The following is a 19,954-nucleotide window of genomic DNA, read 5'->3' on the forward strand; positions in this document are numbered from 1 at the left end:
GGTAGTAACAGGCTGGAAGGATAAAACTCTTTTCTCTCTGATTTATCTTGGAAACTAGACTCTTTATCAGTCAGGATTTCTGCAGTGGTTTTACCATTCCCGGGAGAAATGAAATAGGTTGGGATGACTGGCAGATCATTAAAAGGGTGGAGGAAAGGTGTGTTAAGTAAATCAACACAATGGGCAGGTCGTGGGCTGTCGAACCAACAAAAGTCATGAAATTGCCAAGTGGGTCATGTCACCAAATCAGATGTTAGAGGAAGTTGGGCTCGAGGGGCCCTGATAGGAAATGTATTTTAAGAGAATTTATGGCAAGTCAGTTGTTCTGTGCTGGACAGCATAACTGGGATTAGCACTGGAAATGCTGTGACCCTCTGCTCCTACAAGTAAGTAGCAACTTGCCGTAAGTTTTCCTTTACAGAAGGCTTTTTAGAAAAAAACTTTTATAAAATAAAACTTACTGTGCTACAAGAAGTCCACTATTTTCCTTCCAGATGCCCCATCTGTCTAACATGCCAGCTCACAGAGGAGCCTGGACATGCCCACTGGTGATCAGTAGCTTATATTGCATGCCTGAAACCATTACCAAGATCTTCAAAGTTTAAAGTAAATCTATTATCAAAGTACATACAAGAGGTGATTGATAAGTTCGTGACCTAAGGTAGAAGGAGTCAATTTTAGAAAACCTAGCACATTTATTTTTCACCCTCCTCTAGTGTTGCCGCCCTGACCTTGTGGGCCTCCTTGGGTGATAAGCCCTTGATACCAAGGTAGTGGATGACTGCACAAAGGCTGATCTTGTCCATTTTCTCAGACAGTGCTTACTTGCAATTTTCAATTATCTGAAACAGAAATACCACAAAAGTTATGAACTTCAAACTTTCTGCATAATCACTCAAAGAGTTGAACTGCACGTGCATGTAACGAGAGCTGTATAACTCATCTCTTTCTACGTTAGGCCACGAACTTATCAATCACCCCATGCTGTGGATCACTTCTGGAGCTCCAAGATGCCGACTTCTACAAAGAAGGGATCCGTATGCTCCACGACTGCTGGACTAAGTGTGTACATGTAGGAAAAATAAATGTGCTAGGTTTTCTAAAATTGACTCTTTCTATCTTAGGCCACGAACCTATCAATCACCCCTCATATATGCCACCTTGAAATTTATTTTCTTTCAGGCATTCACAGAGTTCAAAGCTCAAAGTAAGATTGTTATCAAAGTACATATACTGTATGTCAACATACACAAGCCGGAGATTCATTTTCTTGCAGGCATTCCCAATAAATCCATGATGGAATAATAACCCATAATAGAATCAATGAAAAACCACACCAGCTGGGCATTCAGCCACATGCAAAAGATGTGCAAATGCAAAAAGCAAGAACTAATAATAATAAACAAGCAAGAACATGATATGAAGAGTCCTTGAAAGTGAGAGCATAGGTTGTGGGAATATTTCAGTGATAGTGCAAATGAAGTTATCCCCTTTGGTTTAATAACAGTTCCTGAATTTGGTCGTGGGTGTCCTGAGAATCTTGTAGATTCTTCCTGATGGCAGAAGAGAGCATGGCATGGGTGGTGGGGGCCCCTGATGCTGATTTCCTGCAACAGCATTTCATGTAGGTGTGTTCAATGGAGGCGATATCATTACCCATGATGGACTGGGCTGTATACACTACCTTTAGTAGGATTTTCCATTCAAGGGCATTGGTGCTTCTGTACCTGGCTGTGATGCCGCCAGTCAATATACTCTCCACCACATACCTACAGAAGTTTTCTAAAGTTTTGAATGTCTTGCAAACTCTTAAGGAAGTGGAGATGCTGCTTCATAATTGACTTACACGCTAGGCAGGACAGTTTCCTCCGAAATGGTAACGTCAAGAAATTTTAAATTGATGAGCCTCTCCATCTCTGATCCCCTGATAAGCACTGGCTCATGGACCTCCAATTTCCTTCTCCTGAAGTCAATAATCAGCTCCTTGGTTTTGCTGACAGTGAGTGAGAGGTTGTTGTGACACCACTCAGCCAGATTTTCAATCTCCCTCCTATATGCTGATTTGTCTTGAAATTTGATTCAGCCTATGGCAGTGGTGTCATCAGCAAACTTGAATATGGCACTGGGGCCTTTTACACAGTCGTAAGTGTAAAGCAAGTAGAGTGGAGTCTAAGCACACAGCCATGTGGTGCACTTGTGCTGACAGGGATTGTGGAGGAGAAGTTGTTGCCATCTGAACTAACTGGGGAGTGCAAGTGAGGAAGTCAAGGACTGAATTGCACAAGGAGATATTGAAGCCAAGTTCTTGAAACCTATTGATCAGTTTTGAGGGGATATTCAATGCTGAACTGTCATCGATAGAGAGCATCCTGATGTATACATCTTTGCTACCCAGATGTTCCAGGGTTGAGTGAAAAGCCAATGAGATGACATCTGCTGTGTGAATTAGTACGACAGACAGAAGGGGAACTTGGACAGAAAACGGTGGGTTTCTTGCAGCACTGTAGGTTTTCCTTTGCGATAGGCTCATAATCCATCGGCTTGGGCATTTATCTTTTTGAGCATTACTTTTGTACATTTATTCATTATCATTCAGCAAAATTGTGTCATTAAAATTGAGATCATAGTCTGATGTTGAAGTACTCTGCTGATGGTTCTAATTATGTAAGTACAGCAAGTTACAGTAAGGTTCATTACTCTGGACTAAAATTTACTTCAATATCAGAGTTAGCAAAGATCACAGGTGACTAAGACTTACCGATGAGATAATTTGAAATAAAGATGCCAAAGTTTATAGAGAAAATGACCCAAAATTAACACAGATACTATCAGACTCTTTGATAGCCCTCACATAAGTGACTTCAGTTATGTCCTGTGAACGGTCTCGGCCCGACTGTTTAATTTCCATGGTTGCTGCCTGGCCTGCTGAGTTACTCCAGCGTTTTGGGTGCATTACACTGACTTCAGTTTTTTTTCCTTGTGATCAAACTGAGACACTGTGGTAGAAATTAAAGATATTTTGTTTACAAAGGGCGGACTAGCTTTCCAGCGTCACCAGTTGACAATCCAGAATAGAAAACAAAGTAATAGATTAAAAAACCGCCCCAGAGGGGTTTTATCTACCATTGTAAATTGTAGCTTGTGACCAAGTGGGAACGGCCCTGTGACAGGAAAAAGGTTCAATTTATTTAATTGTACCTGCCGAGGAAACACCTTAAAATATGTCAGGAACCGGCTGAGCAAATGTTCTGTTTCAGTAAACAATGTCATTCAAATACATCTATGTATGAATTAACAGTCACCGGATAATAAAAGCATTACTGGCATATTCTCTTCATCTGTGCATTTAATGCATGAGATTAATGGTGCTCTCTGCTTAAAGTAGCAGTGTGCTTTTATTACAAGGTCAGCATATTTTCATTAAGTACGTCTGTTAAGTTAGTAAGTACTAGGACTGTGGATTTGTTTAAACCGTATCTTGTGCACATTCAAACTGTAGGTGTAACTTAATCCGGTGAAGCATTACTGTTTCCTCCACATCAACTTTTCAGCACTTGGTGGAAAAAAAACTTACATTGCCATCCACTCGCATAGAAATCAGACCTGAAGTGCCTCCAGCATTTTGCATTTAGAATACAGTAAATCCATCAGAACAAAAGCAATCCAGTATTACTGATGTTTTCATGACGTGGTGTAACTCTTGGAGCTTTGCTTTTACTGTGACAGTGAGCTTGGGTGACTTTCTGTGTACAGTTTCCATGTTCTCCAGGTTCTGAGGAGATGCTCTATTTTCTTCCCACATCTCAAAGATGTGTGGTTTGGTAGGTTATTCGGCCGCTGTGAATTGGCTCGACCACATGAATGTGACAGAATCTGGATGGGACTGGTGGGAATGTACGACTAAGTTGAAGAGAAACGTCTTCACTCGGAAAGTGGTGATCCAGTGGAAATTTCCACTAGATAAGGTGGTGGAGATCAAAATACATTTTAAGTGAGAGATTGATTTCTATTCACAAAAAGCATCAAGAAAGAATGGGAAAACATTACTGAGACAGATGATAAGCCACGACTGTATTGAAACCATAAGACCATAAGCTCATAAGACATAGGAGCAGAACTAGGCCATCTGGCCCATCAGATCTGCTTCACCATTCGATCATAATCTGATTTATTATCCCTCTCAACTCCATTCTTTTGCCTTCTGCCGTAACCTTTGACACCCTTACTAATCAAGACTCTATTACCTCCACTTTAAATATACCCAATGATTTGCCCTCCACTGCCATTTATGGAAGTGAATTCCACACATTCACTCTCCCCTGGCTAAAGAAATTCCTCCTCATCTCTGTTCTAAAGAGATGCCCTTCTATCCTGAGGCTGTGCCCTCTGGTCCTGGTCTCCTGCATTACTGGAAACATCCTCTGAAATGAATAGTGGAGCAGGCTCAAAGCAGGACCTGGAACTAGAATGGAGGCAAACATCATGGCTTACTGCAAAGGTCATCTTTCAGTCAGAAACTTAACGATGCAAAGACAGGTGGCAGTATTGCCTGTGAGGAGAGTGTGGGGAGGATTTTGGGGGACATGGTCAGATGGACTGAATGGTTTAAATGGAATGTATTATAAAATATGGTAGAGAATGAGGAGGTAGAGTACTTGCAGGTAACGTGAGTGTTCTTGTATTTGAAACCTAAAAGTCAGCAGAAATTAGGAATTCGATGGCAATTATTGCAAGGGGATTTATGTAGATGTGTAGAGACATCTTTCTCCTATTGCATATAGCCTTGGTATAAACAGACTAAGCTATTATAAGTTAGCTTGCTCTGTCTACCTAAGGAAGGATATGCTGCTGATAATGGCAGTGTACATAAATTCACCAGGCTGGTTCTCAGCTTTTGATTTTGTCCCATGAGGATAGGTTGAGCAGACTAGGCCTAGGCCTGCTTGAGTTTGGAAGAATGAGAGATATCATGTTGGACTGTACAGAGGGTTTGACAAGGTAGATAAAAGGATAACGTTTTCTTTGGCTGCAGCATCTAGAACATGGAGGTCACAGCCTCAAGCTGAAGGGGTAAAACATTTGAAGCACAGATGGGAATTAATTTATTTTCCCAGATGGTCTTGAATATTTGGAATTTCTACCGTAGAGACATGGAGACTCAGTCACTACCTATAGTGTACTTGGGGGTGGGGGGGGGGGGGAAGATGCAGGAAGGCATTAAAGAGAACGTGAATGATGCAGAGAAAAAGTGCCAAAGGAATGTAACGAGGGCCATGCTGCTACTGCAAATGTGTCAGTGTGGCTGCTGGGAAAATGTAGAGCCAACCAGGGAAGCTCATTGGGAAAATGTCCAGGCATCAGAGCACAGTATTGACAACAAGCTAAAGGATGCCAAAGGCTTTGGTCACATGTCAATGGATAGAATTCGCTGGACACTTAATTAACTGTGGTTTGTGGATCCTTGCAAATGGGAGAATATTTCCGATGAAACCAGCCTTTAAAGGTACTAAATAAATCCAAAATGTCTTGTTTAATCACTATAGAAAGGTAATTCATTTGAGAGCTTGAATAGTTGAAGTATTAAGTAATATATTTTCAGAAAGCTGCACATTTTAACAAACTTGTCACCACCAGAGGAAATCAGTCACAGCAATGAGAAACAAAAATGAGAGGGATTAATCTTTAATCCATAGAAGCCATATACGGTGGTCAGCACTGGGAACCATCTGTGAAAACTGGGTGAGGCCTCAGCAATAATTACTCTGTCAAAACAGCTGTTGAGTGAGTGGCCTATCAAGCTGCTGTGAATGATGTACTTCAGAAATTTTATACACCAACCTTGGGTTAAATACATAAATTATCCCATGAAATTGGTGCAAGTTTCTGCAGGGGAGTCCCTTACTCTGACAACACTTGTTTTTGTAATAGTTATAATATATTCTGCCTGTCAGAGCAAAAACTGCTGAATACCAATATTGTAACAATGGTACCAAGATGTCGTGTAGCTAAAATGTTCTGTAATTTCCTCTTTTCTGGATATCAAGCAATTACTAATGTTCAATCCCAGGACCCGTGCCAATACCTTTTGGATTGTGGATTGAAGATTAGACTCCAAATTCTTAGTCGTGAGATATCATAAACACCCTATATAAAACACATTCTATTGAAACTTTGTGATCAATCGTTGATCTATATGTTCAGGAGACCTTTATTCTCCTGTTATTTATAGTAATACCATTCATCTATGTGTAACAAATTCACTTTAAGACTGCCCCAGATAGAGACCAGAGCAAAGTATCTAAACCCTGCCTCACCAAGATCGACAACGTCAGAAGTTGCCTGTGCCTTCTGTCGGCCACTGAAAGGTAAGTCACAGGCATTAAAATCAGATCTGTAAGTTGAAACTAACAAGACATGCACTACTGAACTGTACTCAGAAGTACCAAAGCAGCAAAACCCTACAGGAGATAGGTTTGATACTCCGTGGGAGCACGCTGCCCGGACTCAACTGGACGTAGTAAATGTGACTCACAGTTCAATTGCATCTTTGATAGCTACAAAAGCAACATGGCAGCTTCAGGCTGGATGTTGGTTTCAATAATTTCAGCATCTAACCAGCACTAACGGTGCAATTAATTGGTTGCACACATGTATCGGAGCACAATAACGCACACAAAATGATGGAGAGGAATAAGGAGCTGCTGTTTTGGGCCGTGGCTCTGCATCAGGACTGGCCTCATCAGGGGTCCCTCCAGCACCTTGTGTGGAAATGTCTGGATTTCCAGCATCTGCAGAACCTTGGAGTAATACGAGCACAATATTGTAGGAGCAAACACGAGGAAATCTGCAGATGCTTGAAATTCAAGCAACACACACAAAATGCTGGTGGAACACAGCAGGCCAGGCAGCATCTATAAGGAGAAGCACTGTCGACGTTTCAGGCCGAGACCCTTTGTCAGGACTAACCAAAAGGAAAGATAGTAAGAGATTTGAAAGTAGTGGGGGGAGGGGGAAATGCGAAATGATAGGAGAAGACCGGAGGGGGTGGGGTAAAGCTAAGAGCTGGAAAGGTGATTGGCAAAAGTGATACAGAGCTGGAGAAGGGAAAGGATCATGGGACGGGAGGCCTCAGGAGAAAGAAAGGGGGAGGGGGGGAAGCACCAGAGGGAAATGGAGAACAGGTAGAGTGATGGGCAGAGAGAGAGAAAAAAAAACAACTAAATATGTCAGGGATGGGGTAAGAAGGGGAGGAGGGGCATTAACGGAAGTTAGAGAAGTCAATGTTCATGCCATCAGGTTGGAGGCTACCCAGCCGGTATATAAGGTGTTGTTCCTCCAACCTGAGTTTAGATTCATTTTGACAGTAGAGGAGGCCATGGATAGACATTTCAGAATGGGAATGGGACGTGGAATTAAAATGTGTGGCCACTGGGAGATCCTGCTTTCTCTGGCGGACTGAGCGTAGGTGTTCAGCGAAACGGTCTCCCAGTCTGCGTTGGGTCTCGCCAATATATAAAAGGCCACACCGGGAGCACCGGACGCAGTATACCACACCAGCCGTCTCACAGGTGAAGTGTCGCCTCACCTGGAAGGACTGTCTGGGGCCCTGAATGGTGGTGAGGGAGGAAGTGTAAGGACAATATTGTAGGAGATGTTAATGGAACTCTGCTTAAAACTAGCCTGCTTCTAACGTGAAGATGTGAGAGATAACCGTTGCTGTCTTGAGAAAGCCGAAAGCTCATAAACACAAGACACGAGAGATTCTGCAGATGCCGGAAATCTTCAGCAACACACCCAAAATGCTGGAGGAGCTCAGCTGGTCAGATAGCATCTATGGAGAGGAATAAACAGTGAACGTTTCAGGCCAAGACCCTTCCTCAGAACTGAAAAGGCAGGGGACAGAATCCAAAATAAGAGGATGGTGGGGGGTGGTGTGGAGGTGGAAGGAATGCAAGCTAGCAAGGTGATAGGTGAGACTAGGTGAAGGGGAAGGTGGGTGGTTTTGGGGGATGGTATGAAGTAAAAATCTGGGGAGGGGGTGATATTTGGAAGAGGTAAAGGGCTGAGGAAAAGGAATCTGATAAGGGAGGATGGTGGACCATGGAAGGAGGAGAGTTACCAGGAAGGCAAGTGAGGCAATCGTGAAGAAGGCACACCAGCCTTCTTCTGGAGTTGAGGAGATTTTGTATGTCACCAAGACTTGCAAATTTCTATAGATGTGTGGTGGGGAGCAATCTGACTGGTTGCATCATGACCTGGTATGCAGCGTCCAATGCTCAGAATCGAAAAACAGCTGAAGAGAGTTGTAGGCACAGGCAACTCCATCGCGGGTACGACCCTCCCCACCATCTTCAAAAGGCAGTGTCCCAAGAAGGCGGCATCCATCACGAAATACTCTCAGTATCCAGGGCATACCTCCTTCTCAGTATTACCATCAGACAGGGGGTACAGGAGCCTGAGGATGCACACACAACTTTCCAAGTTCAAGTTGAAGTTTATTGTCATCTGACTGTACATTTATGCAACCAAACGAAACAACTTTCCTCCGGACCACTATATATATACATATATATATATCACACACAGCACATAAGACAAAGTATGACCAAAAATAAGTTCATAGAGTATAATTCAAAGTGCATGTCGTGCACAGCACAGGTAAACAGTACGCAGTGAACAGCTCGCTGTGCTAATGATAAATCCCAGTATACAAGGAAGAATCTGTACCCAATCTGGCAGCCCCAGTCCTGATGCTTCTGCATCTCCTTCCTGATGGTAGTGGGTCAACGAGATTGTGGTACAGGTGGTAGAGATCCTCAACGAAGCTTTGGGCCCTTCATATACAACGCTCCCAGTAAATGTCACAAATAGGGGGAAGGGAGGCCTCAGTGATCCTCCTGGCAAGTTTTACTATGCTCTGAAGGGTCCTGTGATCTAAAGCCTTGCAGCTTCTGCCCCACACAACAACGCAGCCAAACAGGACACTCTCAAACATTCTCGACTCTGAGGAGCTGCTTCTCCCCCTCTGCCACCAGATATCTGATCGATCCATGCCCTGCTGTTCTTCTTTTTGCACTATTAACTTATTGTTCATTTGTTTACTTATTGTAACATTGCAATTTTTAAGTCTACTGCAAAAAAAACATGAAATTTCACGACATACTGTATGTCAGTACGAATAAACCTGATTCTGCGTAGGAGAAGATTGTGGTTCAGTTATTCAATAGAAATGGGAAACCACATCCACCAGACATAATGCTAATAAATTTCATAAGGGATGACTTTACTCAGAAACAAGACAACTTCTCTTAAAGCTAATGTTCCCAAACGTTGTGCAAACTCAGGTCTAATGATCTTAGGAACACTGGCTGAGGCCGAACAAGATGGAATAGGAGAGGGGATGGAAGGAAAGTGAAGGAAAAGGGAAAGTAAACAAGAACTGGTAGATGAGACTGTAACACACACAAAATGCTGGAGAAACTCGGTGGGCAAGGTCAGGAAGCTGCTTGGCCTTCTGAGTTCCTCCAGCATTTTGTGTGTATTACTCTGATTTCCAACTTCTGCAGATTTTCTTGTAGATGAGACTATGTTGTTGCATTTTTTTTCTGTGGGTACTTGGACAAAGTTATTTATTCATACTTGCTCATAGATAAATTGTCTGAAAATTTAAGACTTTTTGAGACCCATTATATAATGAATTGTATGAACATGAATATTTCCAATGGGAATTGTGCCGAATTCTATATTTGTAAAGAGGTCAACATGTGGGATGCATGCATTTGAGAGTTCCTACATTCCAGTGCTGGCTTTCTCTAACTTGCTTAACTGAACACAATATGAACGGTAGGTAAAACTTCTGCCCATGTTATGATCATCATCAGCTTACAGGCTAATGGCTGGCTTCTTCTTTAGCTGTGGCAAAAGTAACATGTATTTTGGATCCTATTTATAATTGTTCAAAGTTGCTTCAGCATATAGGAAGAGGTTACTGAAGTTACTGTAGCTCTCTTTTGTATCCGAAAGGCCTCTTCATAAACCAATTGCTCTCAAATGTGGATAAGCATTCCTCTTAGCACTGAGGGTGAGAATAAGTAGAGGGGATACATGGCGGGTAGAGTTGCTAGAAACTGGTAAAGTTGTCAGAGGCCATAGCAGCTCAGGTTTTTGAAGGAGCAGATATGCTGGAAAACAGACCATTGTGACAATGGCGTCTAAAGTCCTAACAGCAATAAACTGAAAATCAATGACAGGACTCATCTTCAGAATTGTCTCCTTTTGTGTATTAATTTTCAGTCTTTGTGTGTGGTTTTTATTTGAGTCTGTTGTATTTATTTGTTCTACTGTGACTGCCCGCAAAAAAATGAATCTCTATAGTGAAATACGTGTACTTTGATTACTTACTTTGAACTTTGAATTGCCAAAAGAAAGATAATCCTAAAAGGTAGACGTACTGAAGACTATCTGCTGTCCTTTTTCCTGTTTGTGGACCAGTTTTACAGTCGAATAATTTATTTTCTCCTTTCAGATAGATCTGAGCAACCACTGGCATGTTTATGTCCTGCGGATGGTAACCCATAACCAGTGTGTAGAGTGATGTGCTTGGATCTTGCTCCAGAGCTGTTCCATGGAGGACAAAGGAATGATATTTCTGTTCTAGTATTTTCTAAATGTACAGGCTATAAAATGTGTATCTTCTGTGAGCCAAGGAGCCAGGAAACTTCAGTAGTGCGGTGTCTTGATCTGATGTGACATTGCTGTCTGTGGTCTTTCAATATCAACAGAGAGATTCTAACCTGTGCACATCATTCATCCAGGTGTTAGGCCTTTTGTGGATCCATTATTCCCAACAACCTTGTTAAGTTCTGGCTCAATCAAGTTTCATTCATGAATACAGTCAAACAAAACAGCGTTCCTCCAGGGCCAGGATGCAAAACACTGCACAATGCACATATAGCACAGATAATTTCAATAGCAGTAAGATGTACAATGACAAGACATGTATACAGTCCAAGTCCCTGAGTGGTTGGTGGTGATGGGATTTTGGCCTGGAGCCACCTTTTCTGCAAGAACGAGCAGCAGTTCCTCATTTCACATTAGTGCAGCCGCAGGCAACACAATCCAGCTTCTCTTGCACTGAGCGAACACCGGAGAACAGCGCTGACAGGAGGAGCAGGCCCCAAACCAACTTGGACACCCATCGCGGCCGCACTGCCTCTGACGTCTCCTCGCCGGGCGGCTGCACAGGCGTCCCCGCAGCGTGAGGGCAAAGTCCACACAACAACTGAGGCCGCGCCGCTCCGCCGCCGTTGGTTTCGCCAATGAACCGGTAAACCGGACTTGCAAGATTCTACAAGAAAAAAGGCAATCATTTGCACTGTTTGTTGGACTGTGCATTTCCTCCTTGGGCTACTGGAGCAGGGGGAACTCAGTACACAAGTCCAGCTCCATGCTACTGATGGGGTAGACCTGCTGTACTTGATGTTCTTAATAACCAAACGAAAAGACGAACAGTTACTCCTTTGTTTGGAACCAGAGAGGCCACTGTGGTTGAGCACGCAACCATCTTACTAGAACCCTCAGTGAAAAGGCCCTTTATAAGTGGCAAGACTTTAAACAAAGTAATTGAATCACTAGCAGAAACAGAACAGACCCCATCCAGAAAACTCCTGAATAAGCTCTTGACAGCTTACTAAGCCATGCTTCTTGACTAAGCCAGTTAGCAAGCATGTCCTTGACGTACAATAAGATTCAAGATTGAAGTACAATTATTATCAAAGGATGTACGGTATCTTGAGATTTGCTTGCTCATAGGTAGCCACAAAGCAAGAAACCCAAAAGAAATAAAAAATGAAAGACCAACACCTGATGCGCAAGAGAAAGAAAAAACTCCACAAAACGTGAGAACAATTGAAGCGAACAGCAAGATTCCGAACCAAAACGGAGTCATCAGATCCGAACTCTGGCGCAGCCCGGAGTAGGCCCAAAGCCTCGCCTATCAGTTCATCGTATTAGAGGGCACGGAGCAATGTAAATTAAACTATTTTAAGTGATCTCAATTAATTCAATAGTTTCATGCCCCCCGGAGTTTTTTTGTAAGTCACTCCTCTTCATTGAAATAGACGGAAGCAGTGCCTAATATCATAAACTGCTGGGAAATGGCCAGAGAAGATCCATAATCTTTCAGACATTAGTTTCACATGGATATCTGGGAATTGGTGCCATTTTCATAGAAAAGCTCTGGAGCTCCGTGTAGTGCAGCTGGCATTTCTCAGCAAGTCCAAAAATCATTGCCTTTTATACAACAAAACCAACAGCTTATCTTTACGTGAATGATTATGTTGCAACACAACAGGATGTGACTATCTTTCACTTGGTGTTGAGCTAAATTTTTATTGAGCAATTATTTAAAGTGAGTCAGGTACAAAACTACAGGAGAGGCCCGCCACATACCGCTGTAGTTCAATTACTTAATTCACCTGTAAAAATATTGTTTACGCAAGCTGCTTCAACATGTTCTGTCAGGTTTTCCTTGCTGGACTGGGACATGACTAGCAAAGGAGGCTTCTTTCAACTTCCAATTACCTCCTTCCTTTTAATTTACTACTTGCTATAGTACTCAGTTGGAGAGCAATTGGTGGTCATAGAAAACCCACAGCACAATACAGGCCCTTGATATGAAGGTAATCTCGATTCGTTCTCTTCCTTGGTCATTGCTAGTTCAATATAAGACCATAAAACACATAATATTTGCTGGCTGATGACAAAATATATCAAGCTGCTTTTTATATTACAACTTTTATACATGAATAAATTAGCAAGCAGTTTTATTTTTGATTAGTTACTAGAATGCTTGAAAAACAAAATTTAACACTACATGATCTCTAAATTCAATTAAAGTACTCTTAGTCATTATTCATGACGCAGAGAGACATTGTTTTCTCATGAATAACAAAAGAACATGCATTAAATCAAGGCAGCTGGCAACAACAACGAAGGCTGAAGTGACACTGGATCATCCCCTCCACGGATATAATAACATCTTCAGTTTCTGCACAGCCAGCCCATATGACAGAACTCCAGTGTTCCTGATCCCAATCCCAAACCCAGCTTGGCTGCACCCATGTGACCCACACCCAAATGTTCAGTTTTCCTGATCCCCGGCCCCAGCCGCACACCCAGCCTATATTCCGGATCTTGACCGCGTATTCTTGGCTCAAATGGATGCTGCAAACCCTGACCCTGGCTCCAGTTGCACACCCATTATTAACCCTTTCATTTATACTGCATGGATGAGGAATGTGAAATAATGAGGGCTTTTGTTTTAATGCGTTGTAAAGCCAGCAAAATTTAAACTCTTCTCGGTCTTCCAGCCGGGTACAGATATTGATTTTAACTGACATTTTGATGACAAACTCTACCATCTTCATCAGCGATGATGCTTGGGCATGTCTAGTCCAGAGGTACTTATACCTCTGTTGTCCATCCCTCCTGATTGGTTAGTCCTCATCCAATCAGGTTTCCACTGCCCCATCTTGTTTACAATTGAATTCCAATTCTTACTTAGAGTGAGACCTTCATCTTTGTTAAAGTTCTTTTCCCCTAGCTTTATTTCAATGGCTTCTTTCACCAGGCAGTCCAAAATGGTCCGTTTCGACGTGGTGTCCCTGTTCACGATAGTTCCCATTAAGGACAGTTTGGTCCTCCTGCAGTCAAAGTTTTGATAAGGGTACCGTTGACCTTTTTGCACACACCCTTCAATCAACATACTTCCTCTAAAAGAAGAACTAGTATGAACAAACAGACAGAGTGGCCATGGGATCACCCTTGTTTCTGGCAATTGCTAATTTCTACATGGAGGGCTCTGAGGAGAGGACTCTGAGTTCATCACCCTTATGCTCCAAATGCTTCTTCAGATATGTCGATGACTCCTTCATAGTGTGGCCTCATCAACTCCAGGCACTCTAGCAGTTCCACGACCATCTGAACAGCATACATCTAAACATTCACTTTACGATGAAGATGGAGAAGAATTGTTGTCTCCCATTCCTTGACATTCTAATACGACGGAAACCGGACGGCAGCCTCGGACATGGTATCTATCGGAAACCCACTCAACGGCCTTATAACTCAACAATAACAGCCACATTTACACCTCCCAATGTAGAGTTGTTCTTTCTGCTTTGATTAACCATGAGAAAACTATTTTGGACCCAGAAAGTCTCCTCGAGGAAATAAGATGTTTATGCACGATGTCCTTACAGAATGGCTACAAGGTGAAGAAAATCAGTTGCACCCTTAAAAGGGCTGATGGAGAAACCAGGAAACCTAACAACGAGGAGGAACCCGTCGCTAGCACCTGTCTTCCCTGTATTTCCACGGTTTCTGGAAGGACCACCAGGATCCTGAAGAGGTGCTGGATTAATGTCATACAAACCCGTAAGGAAGCTCAAATCACAGCTTATCAAGGGTGACTTGGAACTCAGGGCGGCTGGCGTTTACAGGATTCCCTGTGAATGCGGAGCAGCGTATATCGGTCAGACGGGACGCACGGTGGAAACCCGCATCAAGGGGCACAGGAGGTGTATCCATTTGGGTTCCCCGGAGAAATCAGTGGTAGCAGAGCATTGCATTCCCTACGGCCATAGGATTGACTTCGACAGCGTAAAACTACTGTGCCGCACCAATGGCTTTGGTGTAGTGTGCCATTGAAATAAAACTAGAGGAAAAGAATTTTAATAAAGAAGAAGGTGTCGCTGTAAGTAAGAACTGGAATTCAATTGTAAACCAGGTGGGACAGCAGAAACTAACTGTAAACCAGGTGGGACAGCAGAAACTAATTGTAAACCAGGTGGGACAGCAGGAACTAACTGTAAACCAGGTGGGACAGCAGAAACTAATTGTAAACCAGGTGGGACAGCAGGAACTAACTGTAAACCAGGTGGGACAGCAGAAACTAATTGTAAACCAGGTGGGACAGCAGAAACTAACTGTAAACCAGGTGGGACAGCAGGAACTAACTGTAAACCAGGTGGGACAGCAGAAACTAATTGTAAACCAGGTGGGACAGCAGGAACTAACTGTAAACCAGGTGGGACAGCAGAAATTAATTGTAAACCAGGTGGGACAGCAGAAACTAATTGTAAACCAGGTGGGACAGCAGGAACTAACTGTAAACCAGGTGGGACAGCAGAAACTAATTGTAAACCAGGTGGGACAGCAGAAACTAACTGTAAACCAGGTGGGACAGCAGAAACTAATTGTAAACCAGGTGGGACAGCAGGAACTAATTGTAAACCAGGTGGGACAGCAGGAACTAACTGTAAACCAGGTGGGACAGCAGAAACTAATTGTAAACCAGGTGGGACAGCAGGCACTAACTGTAAACCAGGTGGGACAGCAGAAACTAACTGTAAACCAGGTGGGACAGCAGGAACTAACTGTAAACCAGGTGGGACAGCAGAAACTAATTGTAAACCAGGTGGGACAGCAGAAACTAACTGTAAACCAGGTGGGACAGCAGGAACTAACTGTAAACCAGGTGGGACAGCAGGAACTAACTGTAAACCAGGTGGGACAGCAGAAACTAACTGTAAACCAGGTGGGACAGCAGGAACTAACTGTAAACCAGGTGGGACAGCAGAAACTAACTGTAAACCAGGTGGGACAGCAGAAACTAACTGTAAACCAGGTGGGACAGCAGAAACTAATTGTAAACCAGGTGGGACAGCAGGAACTAACTGTAAACCAGGTGGGACAGCAGAAACTAATTGTAAACCAGGTGGGACAGCAGAAACTAATTGTAAACCAGGTGGGACAGCAGGAACTAATTGTAAACCAGGTGGGACAGCAGAAACTAACTGTAAACCAGATGGGACAGCAGGATGAGGACTAACCAATCAGGAGGGACGGACCATGAGGGTATAAATGCCACCAGACTAGACATGCCCATCCCTGATGAAGATGGAAGAGGAGCTTGTAATCGAAATGTTGGTTAAAATTGATACCTGTACCCGGTTGGAAACCCGAGAAGAGTTTATTCATCGTATACGCCTTTTTCCAGCAAACTTTGCTCCCTTTTCAAATTTACTTTCATCTCTAAATCTTGTTACCTGGGATGGCAGGACACCACTCTACATCCAGAAGATCACTTCTGCCTCTTTTTTGTTCCACCTCACCATGAACTAACTGTAGTGGCAATGTTTATAGGCTGTTCACAGCAAGGCAGAACCTTGTCTCCATTCAGGGTTTGATGTCAGCAGACTGACCTTCCTGTCACCATGAAGGGGTTTCTCAGTACTAAACAGGGAACAGTCATCAGGACAGTGAAGGTGTTTTCCTGTAGCACCAAATGGGATCCACAAGAAAAGAGACAGGTAGGGACGTCTGTATTGACAAACAGGACCAAAGCCTTAAAAGCAGGCAGATTCTCAGAGTGAAACAAATGTTCGTTATTGGGCCAGTGTTCTCCAAGAGGGGTCTCAATGGGGTTATCCTCTGGAACTCTTGTTGGGGGTAGACAGGATCATTATGCAGGTTACCCAGGGTTGAAGAGTGAGCAACAACATTTTGCACCTTGATGGTGGAATTAAATTGATGTTGGGTAGGCCTCACCATCAATTTTCCATTGCTGGATTCAGAGTATGGATGATATTCACAGAGCTTAGATGGTGTAGCAGAGATATGGGCTTTCTTCAGGTGCTCCAGTTCCCCCTGATTTTCTAAAGGTGTATGGGTTGATAGGTTGCCCCTGGCCTACCGGTGAGTGGGAGAGTGGAGGAACCTGGGGGGAGCTGATGAAAATAAAATGGTGAATCAGTGCACGTGGACTCAGCAGGCCGAAGAGCCTGTTTCTTTGCTCTATAAATCCATGCTTCTCTCAACACGGATTTCACCGTGTCCTCTGATTTGGCATTCTCACAGTGTTCATTGGTCAGGTACCTTCTGTGATTTGTTTTCTTTCTCTTGGTGTTCAGTCCTTGGGACCAAAACAATTAAACCAACAATGCTCCAGAAGACATCAGCTAATTGAGCAGGTCTAGAATTGACCCCATGAGATTACCCAGCATATGCCAAGGGGAGATCAGAAATAAGCTTGTCAGGCACCCTATAATCCTGCTACCGTGGGTGATTAGTGAGCTTGCAGAGCAATTGGCTCAGTGAGTGGGCAAATCCGCTACTCTGTCGGGCTGGATTTCACACAGCGGACTGGGATCCCTGTTGGTGCGACGAAGGCTCTCGCTTCTCTCACCAGGAATAGTGGTCAGGAAAGGGCAGCGGTGGGGATCCGCCTTCAGCATCTCATGGAATCCACAAGAGAACAGGCAAGTGGGGGCCTCCTTTTCCTGTTGTAGGTCACATCCAGAACCAAAGCCTAAAAGTGGGCAAGTTTTCAGGCTGAAATGAAGCACGGCAAGTGCAGCAGGTGAAATGAGAAGACCCCCCACTCTGCCCTCGCAAGCCATGCTAATGTTATCGGCAATAGAAGCACACCAAAAGCCTGTTTCACAATTTGAAATCAGCTTGTAAGCTTATTTTTGTCCAATTCCTGTGCTTAAAAAGCAATTCATTATGGAACACCCCACTGCACACACAGTACCAACTATCAATCACACATTGATGCTAACCCAACTTCAATTACTGTTTTTATTTTCCCTATATTCCCATTAACTTCCAACCCTCCACCCCCAACTCCTACACCTACCCCCCATTAGGGGCAATTTATGAAAGCCAATTAACCTCCAGATGTGGGAGGAAATTAGAGCACTCAAGTGTAACTCACATCAACACAGAAAGATGTGCACCCATTGTCAGGATTAAACCTAAGGCTACATCCACACTAGACCGGATAATTTTGAAAACGCCGGTTTCGCGTAAAAACAATAAGCATCCACACTATGCGTTTTTGAAAATATCTCTATCCCATTGAAACAGAGATTTCAGCGAATTTCCTCCTACTGCGCATGCACAGGACACATCTCCCAAAAACAAGCGACATGTTTGGTGTTGAATCTCGCCGTAAAATTGCGCGTTTGTGTAGTTACAGACTAGAAAAACTTTAAATGACGGACAGCTGTTGGCTCTCACGCAGGAGAACTTAAAAGTGAAAAAAAACCAAATACTGGAGCGTACGGAGGCAACTGACAGGGAGTTCACAGACAGATTGACCCGGCTGACGACGAACATTGAAAAACTGACTAACTCTGTTTCATTAATAAAGCACCTTATTAAATGTATAAAACATGTCTGCATCAGTGTTATCTTGTGTAACACTTACCCAACAGGCTGGTATATGTCTAGGGGAAAAGGAGATCCAGCCACTCACCAACCCCACCCCCCGTACACGCAGGTGCTGTGAGAATCAAGTTTATGCCGTGCGTACACACACAATATCAAACTCACACCAGATACCGTTATGGAATACACTTTAATGATTTTACTAAAACTAAAAGAGTACTATGCAATACAGTATATATGAAGGAAAAGAAAATAAAGTAAAAGGTGCCAACTTATCAAAGTTCAGTCAGTTTAGTGCACATCGTTGGAGCTCAACCATCGAACCATTCGACCCCTCATCACTTTCCTCCGACCTCTACGTCCTCGCACTCGGGACCACCCCAGTGGTCGAGCGAGCAGTGCAGCGCACGTCCACCTTCCTCGGCATCTCCTTCCCGCCTCCCCTGAAAAGACCGCGAAACCCCCAAGCTCCCAGCCTAACAAGACAAAATAACATTCCCCATTGGTTAAAAAATGAATACAATCCCCATATCAGCAAGTCCAAAGCTAAACAACTGCGAGAGAAAACACTTATCAAACATAAAAGCATTCGTACTCTAGCAAACCAAAGAAGCCATTTTGATTACATGCACAGGACATTGTACACTTGTATTTCCATACAGTGTTACATTAGGCTGTTATACATCTATTGTCAGAGAAGTACTTGCATAAATAGATAAACCACCTTCATACGAGCAAGGACAGAAAACAGGGCAAAGTGACTATACTTATTTATTCAGTAAGTTATGGGTCAAAGTATTTGGTGAGTACATTTCTAACTCTTCTGGCTTCAGTCTCTTTGCCGTCTGTTCTGTAATTGTTAGGTTGCGTTCAAGAAAACAATGAAATAGCACACCGCCGTCTGACAGCGTTTTCAGAAGTCTCTGGTTACGCCGTCCACACTGATCTGCCCAAGCAGCGTTTTCAAAAATACCCACCCTGGAAAGCGTTTCTGAAAAGCTCTGTTTTCGGGGGATGAAAACGCTGTTTTAGTGTGGATGGAGGGTAAAAAAGAAGAGAAAAAGCTTTGGTTACAGATTTATCCGGTGTAGTGTGGATATAGCCTAAGGCCCTGGTACAATAAAGCAGTGGATCTGTTAGCTATTTCACTCCTGATATTTTATGAACCAGAATAATTCCATAATTTTGAATGACAATGGTGACAAGGTCAGCAGTGGAAAAACTGAACAGTTTCAAGTTCCTGGCCATCAACATTTCAAAGGATCCATCCTGGGCCAAATGATGCCGTCACGATGAAGACACACCAGTGGCTATATTTCATTGGGTATCTGAGGAAATTTGATGCAGTATGTCACCAAAGACTCCAGCAACATTTCTACAGAAATATAGCGGAGAGCATTCTGACTGGCTGCATCAGCATCTGGTATGCAGGTGCCAATGCGCAGGATTGTAAGGTGCTTCATAGGATTTGTAGCCTCAGCCAGTTCCGTCACAGGCTCAACCCTCCCCACTATCGAGAACATCTTCACAAGGCAGCGCCCCAAGAATGTGCATCATGAAGCTCCATCACTATCTGGGACATGCCTTCTTCTTGAAGGAGGTACAGGAGCCTAAAGACTCACACTCAATGTTTTAGGAACAGTTTCATCCCTTCTGCCATCAGGTTTATGAACTCGTGAACACTACCTTTCTATTCCTCTTTTGCTCCATTTATTTATTG

Source organism: Hemitrygon akajei, chromosome 17, assembly GCF_048418815.1.
Source record: "Hemitrygon akajei chromosome 17, sHemAka1.3, whole genome shotgun sequence".
Classification (NCBI taxonomy): domain Eukaryota; kingdom Metazoa; phylum Chordata; class Chondrichthyes; order Myliobatiformes; family Dasyatidae; genus Hemitrygon; species Hemitrygon akajei.